Consider the following 9,818-nt stretch of genomic DNA (forward strand, 5'->3'; position numbering starts at 1 on the left):
CTATGAGGTACAGCCTTCTCCATCCTCCTGTGGCGCACCTCGGCGCACCCTTTTGATGTCTGCGGTGCACCAGCTTATTCCGTCCAAGCCCTTCTTGACTCCAAGCGCTTGGGTGGTCGCATACACTACCTGGTGGATTTGGAGGGGTACGGGCCCGAAGAACGGTATACAATATACATACAAATACACAGATCAGCAGAATAAACTTGATAAATAGCATTTAGGTATCATGGTGACATGTAATACAGACAATGTGAGACATTTTGGTGCATTTAGTTACTTCCTATTGCACAGTAACGCTTACAAAAATAGATGCTTTGGGGTATAAAACTGATAGAAATGTTGTAATTGGATGTAGGAAAATATACATAAACATTCACAGTGCAGCCATATCATCTACCAAAAAGGTCTGAAGGGGAAACCTGGGTATTTGAGAAAAACTGCATTCCAACCATAACTTTTGTCAAATTCAACAACAAACCGTGATTCACTGCTGAACTCAGAGCTCTGCACTCAGCCAAAGAGGTGGCATCAACAAAGAGGCTTATAGAACTGCTAAACAGCTGCTCAACAAGGGGATTGAAGTGGCTAAAAGTTGTAAAAGGAGCGGCTAGAACAGCAATTCACCACCTATTGCTTTTCTGTCTGGAAGGGTCTCCAGCATATCACAAACTACAAAGACCCCCCCAAGGCACCAGACGACTCACTACTGCCAAACCAGCTGAACGAGTTCTACTGTCGTTTTGAATCACAAAGAGACCTCAGCCATCAAGTCTCCTCAGCCATTTTGCCCCTCAGCTGACAACACGCTCCGCCATCAGGATTCTACCCCCCTTCAACCCCCCCACCCTGCCCCCATCCCATCAATTCCACTCTCACTCCTCACCCTCCCCCAACCCCTCTCCTGACTCTTCCATGTCACCCCCTCCTTCCCTCTCCCAACCTTCCCCTCTGTCCAGCCTTCCCCAAGCTGGACACAGAACAGGAAGTGAAAGTACAGGAAGGAGGGGGTGAAGAACAGGAAGTGAACAGGAAGTGAACAGGAAGTGAAGCTCTTCAAGGGTCTCCTCAACCACATTAAAGCACTGCGCTGACCAGCTTTCCCCGGTTTTCACTGACATTCAATCAGTCTCTGGAACTATGCACTGTAGCTGCCTGTTTCAAATCCTCCACCATCATCCTTTTTCCGAAGAAACAAAAGGTGACTGGCCTGAACAACTACATTCCTGTAGCTTTTACCTTGGTCATCATGAAAACCTTTGATCACCTTGTCCAACTCAAAACCATCTCAAAACCACCACAAACGCCCTCCTCGACCCCATGCAGAGCCAATAGGTCTGTGGCCGACGCCATCAACATGGGCCTTCACTACATTCTCCAACACCTCGACAACTCAAGGACATACAGTACCAGTCAAAAGTTGGAACACACCTACTCATTCAAGGATTTTTCTTTATTTTGATTATTTTCTACAATGTAGAATAATAGTGAAGACAAAACTATGAAATAACACATGGAATCATGTTGTAACCAATATATTATATTTTAGATTCTTCAAAGTAAACACCCTTTGCCTTGATGAGAGCTTTGCACACACTTGGCATTCTCTCAACCAGTTTCACCTGGAATGCTTTTCCAACAGTCTTGAAGGAGTTCCCACATGCTGAGCACTTGTGTTAATCAAATGATACAACCCACCCCCCCAAAAAATCAATTTTAATTCCAGGTTACAACCTGGAATTAAAATTGATTTTTTGGGGGGGTGGGTTGTATCATTTGATTAACACAAGTGCTCAGCATAGGCAACAAAATGCCAAAATGCCAATTGCCAAGGGGGGTGAATACTATCGTAAGCCACTGTATAGAGCATTCAGAAAGTATTCATACCCCTTCCCTTTTTTCACATTTTGTTACGTTACAGCCTTATTCTAAAATGGATTCAATATATATATATTTTTTATGCCCCATAATGACAAAGCAAAAACAGGTTTGTCGAAATTTGATATGAGACTCGAAATTGAGCTCAGGTGCATTCTGTTTTTTGCTACATACCAACTTTACGTTTTTTATTTTTTTAAATCACCATTTATCTGGACCTGGTTCGTCAGGACCTCCACCAGCCGAAGCTAAGTAGTAACATTAACATGAGGCCTTATATTTGCAGTCGCTGTACTCATAATATACAGCAGAACGATCACCTTATGGCGAGGATAGCTGTGCTTCAAGCCCAGCTTCAGACAATATCATTAGGCAAGGGTAATTTACAGTGGGGCAAAAAAGTATTTAGTCAGCCACCAATTGTGCAAGTTCTCCCACTTAAAAAGATGAGAGGCCTGTAATTTTCATCATAGGTACACTTCAACTATGACAGAAAAAATGAGAAAAAAAATCCAGAAAATAACATTGTAGGATTTTTTTATGAATTTATTTGCAAATTATGGTGGAAAATAAGTATTTGGTCAATAGCAAAAGTTTATCTCAATACTTTCTTATATACCCTTTGTTGGCAATGTCAGAGGTCAAACGTTTTCTGTAAGTCTTCACAAGGTTTTCACACACCGTTGCTGGTATTTTGGCCCATTCCTCCATGCAGATCTCCTCTTGAGCAGTGATGTTTGTGGTCTGTTGCTGGGCAACACAGACTTTCAACTCCCTCCAAAGATTTTCTATGGAATTGAGATCTGGAGACTAGCTAGGCCACTCCAGGACCTTGAAATGGTTCTTACGAAGCCACTCCTTCATTGCCCGGGCGGTGTGTTTGGGATCATTGTCATGCTGAAAGACCCAGCCACGTTTCATCTCCAATGCCCTTGCTGATGGAAGGAGGTTTTCACTCAAAATCTCACGATACATGGCCCCATTCATTCTTTCCTTTACACGGATCAGTCGTCATGGTCCCTTTGCAGAAAAACAGCCACAAAGCATAATGTTTCCACCCCCATGCTTCACAGTAGGTATGGTGTTCTTTGGATGCAACTCAGCATTCTTTGTCCTCCAAACACGACAAGTTGAGTTTTTACCAAAAAGTTTTATATCTTGGTTTCATCTGACCATATGACATTCTCCCAATCTTCTTCTGGATCATCCAAATGCTCTCTAGCAAACTTCAGACGGGCCTGGACATGTACTGGCTTAAGCAGGAGGACACGTCTGGCACTGCAGGATTTGAGTCCCTGGTGGCGTAATGGGTTACTGATAGTAGGCTTTGTTACTTTGGTCCCAGCTCTCTGCAGGTCATTCACTAGGTGAGATCTTGCGTGGAGCCCCAGATCGAGGGAGATTCAGTGGTCTTGTATGTCTTCCATTTCCTAATAATTGCTCCCACAGTTGATTTCTTCAAACCAAGCTGCTTACCTATTGCAGATTCAGTCTTCCCAGCCTGGTGCAGGTCTACAATGTTGTTTCTGGTGTCCTTTGACAGCTCTTTGGTCTTGGCCATAGCGGAGTTTGGAGTGTGACTGTTTGAGGTTGTGGACAGGTGTCTTTTATACTGATAACAAGTTCAAACAGGTGCCATTAATAAAGGTAACGAGTGGAGGACAGAGGAGCCTCTTAAAGAAGAAGTTACAGGTCCGTGAGAGCCAGAAATCTTGTTTGTAGGAGACCAAATACTTATTTTCCACCATAATTTGCAAATCAATTAATTAAAAATCCTACAATGTTATTTTCTGGATTTTTGTTTTCTTCTCATTTTGTCAGTCATAGTAGAAGTGTACCTATGATGAAAATTACAGGCCTCATCTTTTTAAGTGGGAGAACTTGCACAATTGGTGGCTGACTAAATACTTTTTTGCCTCACTGTACGTGTAGGAAAGGATGAAACAGTGTCTGTGCCACCAGTAAGTACAGATGGTAGTATAAATCCACTTGCACAGTCCCCGCAGCCGGACACTTTTCTCATGGCTTCTGGAAGGAAATGCTGTCGGAATGCTCAACTGGTGTCGCTCATTCAGCCGACATCAACCGGTTCTCTCAACCAGTTCTCCCCATTAAGCAGCGAGTCAGATTCAGAGCCTTGTCTGGTCTCTACTCCTCCCGTTACGGGGTCTGAGACGCTGAAGCCTCCCACCATTAGCACTGACAAATTCAAAACCCTTGTCATTGGCGACTCCATTACCCGCAGTATTAGCCTTAAAATGAATCATACACAGTTTACCAAGGGACAGGGCTACCAACATTATGGCTAATCTGAAGATGGTGCTGGCTGAAGCTAAAACTGGTGAGTGTAGAGAGTATAGGGATATTGTTATCCACGTCGGCACCAACGATGTTAGGTCACAGTCAGAGATCACTAAGCGCAACATAGCTTCAGCGTGTAAATCAGCTAGAAAGATGTGTCGGCATCGAGTAATTGTCTCTGGCCCCGTCCCAGTTAGGGCGAGTGATGAGCTTGACAGCAGTCTCACAACTCAATCACTGGTTGAAAACTGTTTTCTGCCCTTCCCAAAAGATAGAATTTGTAGATAATTGGCCCTCTTCCTGGGACTCACCCACAAACAAGACCAAGCCTGGCCTGTTGAGGAGTGACAGACTCCATCCTGCCTGGAGGGGTGCTCTCATCTTATCTACGAACAAAGACAGGGCTCTAGCTCCACAATTAGATAGGGTGCAGGCCAGGGTAGGGTGCAGGCCAGGGTAGGGTGCAGGCCAGGGTAGGGTGCAGGCCAGGGTAGGGTGCAGGCCAGGGTAGGGTGCAGGCCAGGGTAGGGTGCAGGCCAGGGTAGGGTGCAGGCCAGGGTAGGGTGCAGGCCAGGGTAGGGTGCAGGCCAGGGTAGGGTGCAGGCCAGGGTAGGGTGCAGGCCAGGGTGCGGTGCAGGCCAGGGTGCAGGGTGCAGGCCAGGGTGCAGGCCAGGGTGCAGGGTGCAGGCCAGGCAGCAGGGTGCAGGGTGCAGGCCAGGCAGCAGGGTGCCACTAGCACAGTCAGTGTAGTCAGCTCAGCTATCCCCATTGAGACCGTGTCTGTGCCTCGACCTAGGTTGGGCAAAACTAAACATGGCGGTGTTCGCATTAGCAATCTCACTGGAATAAAGACCTCCTCCATTCCTGTCATTATTGAAAGAGGTTGTTATACCTCACATCTCAAAATAGGGCTACTTAATGTTAGATTCCTCACTTCCAAGGCAGTTATAGTCAATTAACTAATCACTTTATCATAATCTTGATTGGCCTGACTGAAACATGGCTTAAGCCTGATTCATTTAATGTTAAATGAGGCCTCATCTCCTGGTTACACTAGTGACCATATCCCCCACGCATCCCGCAAAGGAGGAGGTGTTGCTAACATTTACGATAGCAAATTTCAATTTACCAACAAAAAAAAAAGACATTTTCGTCTTTTGAGCTTTTAGTCATGAAATCTATGCAGCCTACTCAATCACTTTTTATAGCTACTGTTTACAGGCCTCCTGGGCCATTTACAGGGTTCCTCACTGAGTTCTCTATTGGACCTTGTAGTCATGGCAAATAATATTCACATTTTTGGTGACTTTAATATTCACATGGAAAATACCACAGACCCGCTCCAAAAAGCTTTCGGAGCCATCATTGACTCAGTGGGTTTTGTCCAACATGTCTCCTGACCAACTCACTGTCACAGTCATACTCTGGACCTAGTTTTGTCCCATGGAATAAATGTTGTGGATCTTAATGTTTTTCCTCATAATCCTGGACTATCGGTCACCATTTTATTATGTTTGCAACCAAGACCCCAACCAAGGATCATCAAAAGTCGTGCTAAAAATTCTCGGACAAACCAAAGATTCCTAGATGCCCTTCCAGACTTCCTCCACCTACCCAAGGACATCAAAGTACAAAAATCAGTTGACCACCTAACTGAGGAACTCAATTTAACCTTGCGCAGTACCCTAGATGCAGTCACACCCCTATAACCCCCCCCCCCCCCAAAAAAAAATTGTCATAAGAGACTAGCTCCCTGGTATACAGAAAATACCCGAGCTCTGAAGCAAGCTTCCAGAAAATTGGAAAGGAAATGGCGCTACACCAAACTGGAAGTCTTCCGACTAGCTTGGAAAGACAGAGAAGAGCCCTCACTGCTGCTCGATCATCCTATTTTTCCAACTTAATTGATGAAAATAAGAACAATCCAAAATGTATTTTTGATACTGTCGCAAAGCTAACTAAAAAGCAGCATTCCCAAGAGAGGATGGCTTTCACTTCAGCAGTGATGAATTCATTAACTTCTTTGTGGAAAAAAAGCAAATTACGGACTCCTATTTATTTAAATCTGCGTATTCCTCCAAAGCTCAGTTGTCCTGAGTCTGCACAACTCTGCCAGGACCTAGGATCAAGGGAGACACTCAAGTGTTTTAGTACTATATCTCTTGACACAATGATGAAAATTAATCATGGTCTCAGTAATCATGGTCTGCATACTGGACCCTATTCCAACTAAACTACTGAAAGAGCTGCTTCCTGTGCTTGGCCCTCCTATGTTGAACATAATAAACGGCTCTCTATCCACCGGATGTGTACCAAACTCACTAAAAGTGGCAGTAATAAAGCCTCTCTTGAAAAAGCCAAACCTTTACCCAGAAAATATAAAAAACTATCGGCCTTTATCGAATCTCCCATTCCTCTCCAAAATTTCTGAAAAAGCTGTTGTGCAGCAACTCACTGCCTTCCTGAAGACAATGTATACAAAACGCTTCAGTCTGGTTTTAGACCCCATCATAGCTCTGAGACTGCACTTGTGAAAGTGGTAAATTACCTTTTAATCGCGTCAGACCGAGGCTCTGCATCTGTCCTTGTGCTCCTAGACCTTAGTGATGCTTTTGATACCATCGATCACCACATTCTTTTGGAGAGATTGGAAACCCAAATTGGTCTACTCAGACAAGTTCTGGCCTGGTTTAGATCAGTTTGTCACTATGGATGGTTTGTCCTCTGACAAATCAACTGTACATTTTGGTGTTCCTCAAGGTTACGTTTTAGGACCACTATTGTTTTCACTATATATTTTACCTCTTGGTGATGTCATTCGGAAACATATTGTTAACTTTCACTGCTATGCGGATGACACACAGCTGTACATTTCGATAAAACATGGTGAAGCCCCAAAATTGCCCTCTCTGGAAGCCTGTGTTTCAGACATAAGGAAGTGGATGGTGGCAAGTGTCCTACTTTTAAACTTGGACAAAACAGAGATGCTTGTTCTAGGTCCCAAGAAACAAAGAGATATTCTGTTGAATCTGACAATTAATCTTGATGTTTGTACAGTCGTCTCAAATAAAACTGTGAAGGACCTCTGCATTACTCTGGAACCTGATTTTCTATTTTGACGAACATATCAAGACAATTTCAAGGATATATTTTTTTTTACTCCAGTGCTAGCCTCTCTACACTGGCTTCCTGTCAAGGCAAGGGCTGATTTCAAGGTTTTACTGCTAACCTACAAAGCATTACATGGGCTTGCTCCTACCTATCTTTCCGATTTGGTCCTGCCGTACATACCTACACGTACGCTACGGTCATAAGACGCAGAGCTCCTAATTGTCCCTAGAATTTCTAAGCAAACAGCTTGATGCAGGGCTTTCTCCTATAGAGCTTCATTTTTATGGAATGGTCTGCCTATCCTGTGAGAGATGCAGACTCTGTCTCAACCTTTAAGTCTTTATTGAAGACTCATATCTTCAGTAGGTTCTTTTGAGTGTAGTCTGGCCCAGGTGTGTGAAGGTGAATGGAAAGGCACTGGAGCAACAAACCGCCCTTGCTGTCTCTGCCTGGCCGGTTCTCCACTGGGAATCTCTGCCTCTAGCCCTATTACAGGGTCTGAGTCACTGGCTTACTGGTGCTCTTCCATGCCTTCCCTAGGAGGAGTGCGTCACTTGAGTGGTTGAGTCACTGACTTGATCTTCCTGTCCTTGGGTGGTGCTGTGGCGGAGATCTTTGTGGGCTATACTCGGCCTTGTCTCAGGATGGTAAGTTGGTGGTTGAAAATATCCCGCTAGTGGTGTGGGGACTATGCTTTGGCAAAGTGGGTGGGGTTATATACTGCCTGTTTGGCCCTCCCGGGGGTATCATTGGATGGGGCCACAGTGTCTCCCGACCCCTCCTGTCTCAGCCGCCAGTATTTATGCTGCAGTAGTTCATGTGTCGGGGGGGCTAGGGTCAGTTTGTTATATCTGGAGTATTTCTCCTATCTTATTCGGTGTCCTGTGTGAATATAAGTATGCTCTTTCTAATTCTCATTCTTTCTTTCTTTCTCTCACTCACTCACTCACTCACTCACTCTCAGGACCATGCCTCAGGACTACCTGGCCTGACGACTCCTTGCTGTCCCCAGTTCACCTGGTCGTGCTGCTGCTCCAGTTTCAACTGTTCTGCCTGCGGCTATGGAACCCTGACCTGTTCAGCAGACGTGCTACCTGTCCCAAACCTGTTGTTTTCAACTCTCTAGAGACAACAGGAGCGGTGGAAATACTCTGAATGATCGGCTATGAAAAGCCAACAGAGCTCCAGTTTCTCTGTGGAGATGGTTGTCAATCTGGAAGGTTCTCCCATCTCTGCAGCACTCCACCAATCAGGCCTTCGTGGTAGAGTGGCCAGACAGAAGCAACTCCTGGAGTTTGCCAAATGGCACCTAAAGGACTCTCAGACCATGATAAACAAGATTATCTGGTCTGATGAAACCAAGATGAAACTCTTTAAGTGTCACGTCTGGAGGAAACCTGGCACCATCCCTACGGGGAAGTATTTGTGGCAGCATCATACTGTGGGGATGTTTTCAATGGCAGGAACTGGGAGACTATTCAGGCTCAAGGGAAAGATGAACGGAGCAAAGTACAGGGAGATCCTTGATGAAAACCTGCTCCAGAGCGCTTGAGACCTCCAGACTAGGGCGAAGGTTCACCTTCCAACAGGACAACAACCCTAAGCACACATCCAAGACAACACAGGAGTGGCTTCAGGAAAAGTCTCTGAATGTCCTTGAGTGGGCCAGCCAGAGCCCGGACTTGAACCCAATCGAACAACTCTGGAGAGACCTGAAAATAGCTGTGCAGTGACACTCCCCATCCAACCTGACAGAGCTTGAGAGGATCGGCAGAGAAGAATGGGAGAATCTACCCAAATACAGGTGTGTCAAGTTTGTAGCGTCACACCCAAGAAGACTTGTCTGTAATCTCTGCCAAAGGTGCTTCAATAAAGTACTGAGTAAAGGGTCTGAATACTTATGTAAATGTGATTTCAGTTTTTATGCAAAATGTTAAAAAAAATCAGTTTTTGCTTTGTCATTATGGGGTATTGGGTGTAGATTGATGAGAAGAAAAGGGGTCTGAATACTTTCCGAATGCACTGTATCAGCATAGCATCTTGCTTCGTTTCTTCTTTCCTATTAGCCACGTGCAGAATGTCATTCAACTTCAATGAAACACGAGTCTCAACTAGCCGCCTGTCCCTTTTAATAGCCAGGCAACAGCACACATTTCAGAAAATAAACGCCTGTTTCAAATAAATGCCAGGTCTAAATGAATTGTTTAAGGTAACCATGAATTGTTTAAGGTAACCATGAATTGGTTAATGTTTGATATGTTATGGAAGCTCCTGTTGTGTTCAGTGATTTAAGCAAATAAACACCTGGGCTTTTAATTGAAGTTTTACGATATTTACCTTATTAAATCAATGTCAGTTGCCCAGCAAAGGGCCACCTCCATTTGGGATATTACAACAACTGTTTTTTCCCCCTCGGACATCATTGCGTGCACGATAGATTACCAGAATATGTTCTGCAAATCTTTTTGCACACGCTGCCGGACACTCCTCTTCTCTGCTTCATCAACAACAACTAAAACAATAACAAC

At 44.6% G+C, this 9,818-nt stretch overlaps 1 protein-coding gene across 1 annotated transcript in view; it reads left to right on the forward strand.

Moving 5' to 3' along the window:
• Positions 1-9,606, forward strand: part of LOC110494632 (alpha-1,3-galactosyltransferase 2) — a 32,774-nt gene extending 23,168 nt beyond the window's left edge. The window contains exon 9 of the transcript XR_016488061.1: positions 8,255-9,606. The gene's annotated coding sequence lies outside the window, so the exon portion shown is untranslated. The remainder of the gene's footprint in view (positions 1-8,254) is intronic.
• Positions 9,607-9,818: the final 212 nt, after the last annotated feature.

Source organism: Oncorhynchus mykiss, chromosome 17 (assembly GCF_057628025.1).
Source record: "Oncorhynchus mykiss isolate SJ-2025 chromosome 17, ASM5762802v1, whole genome shotgun sequence".
Lineage (NCBI taxonomy): Eukaryota > Metazoa > Chordata > Actinopteri > Salmoniformes > Salmonidae > Oncorhynchus > Oncorhynchus mykiss.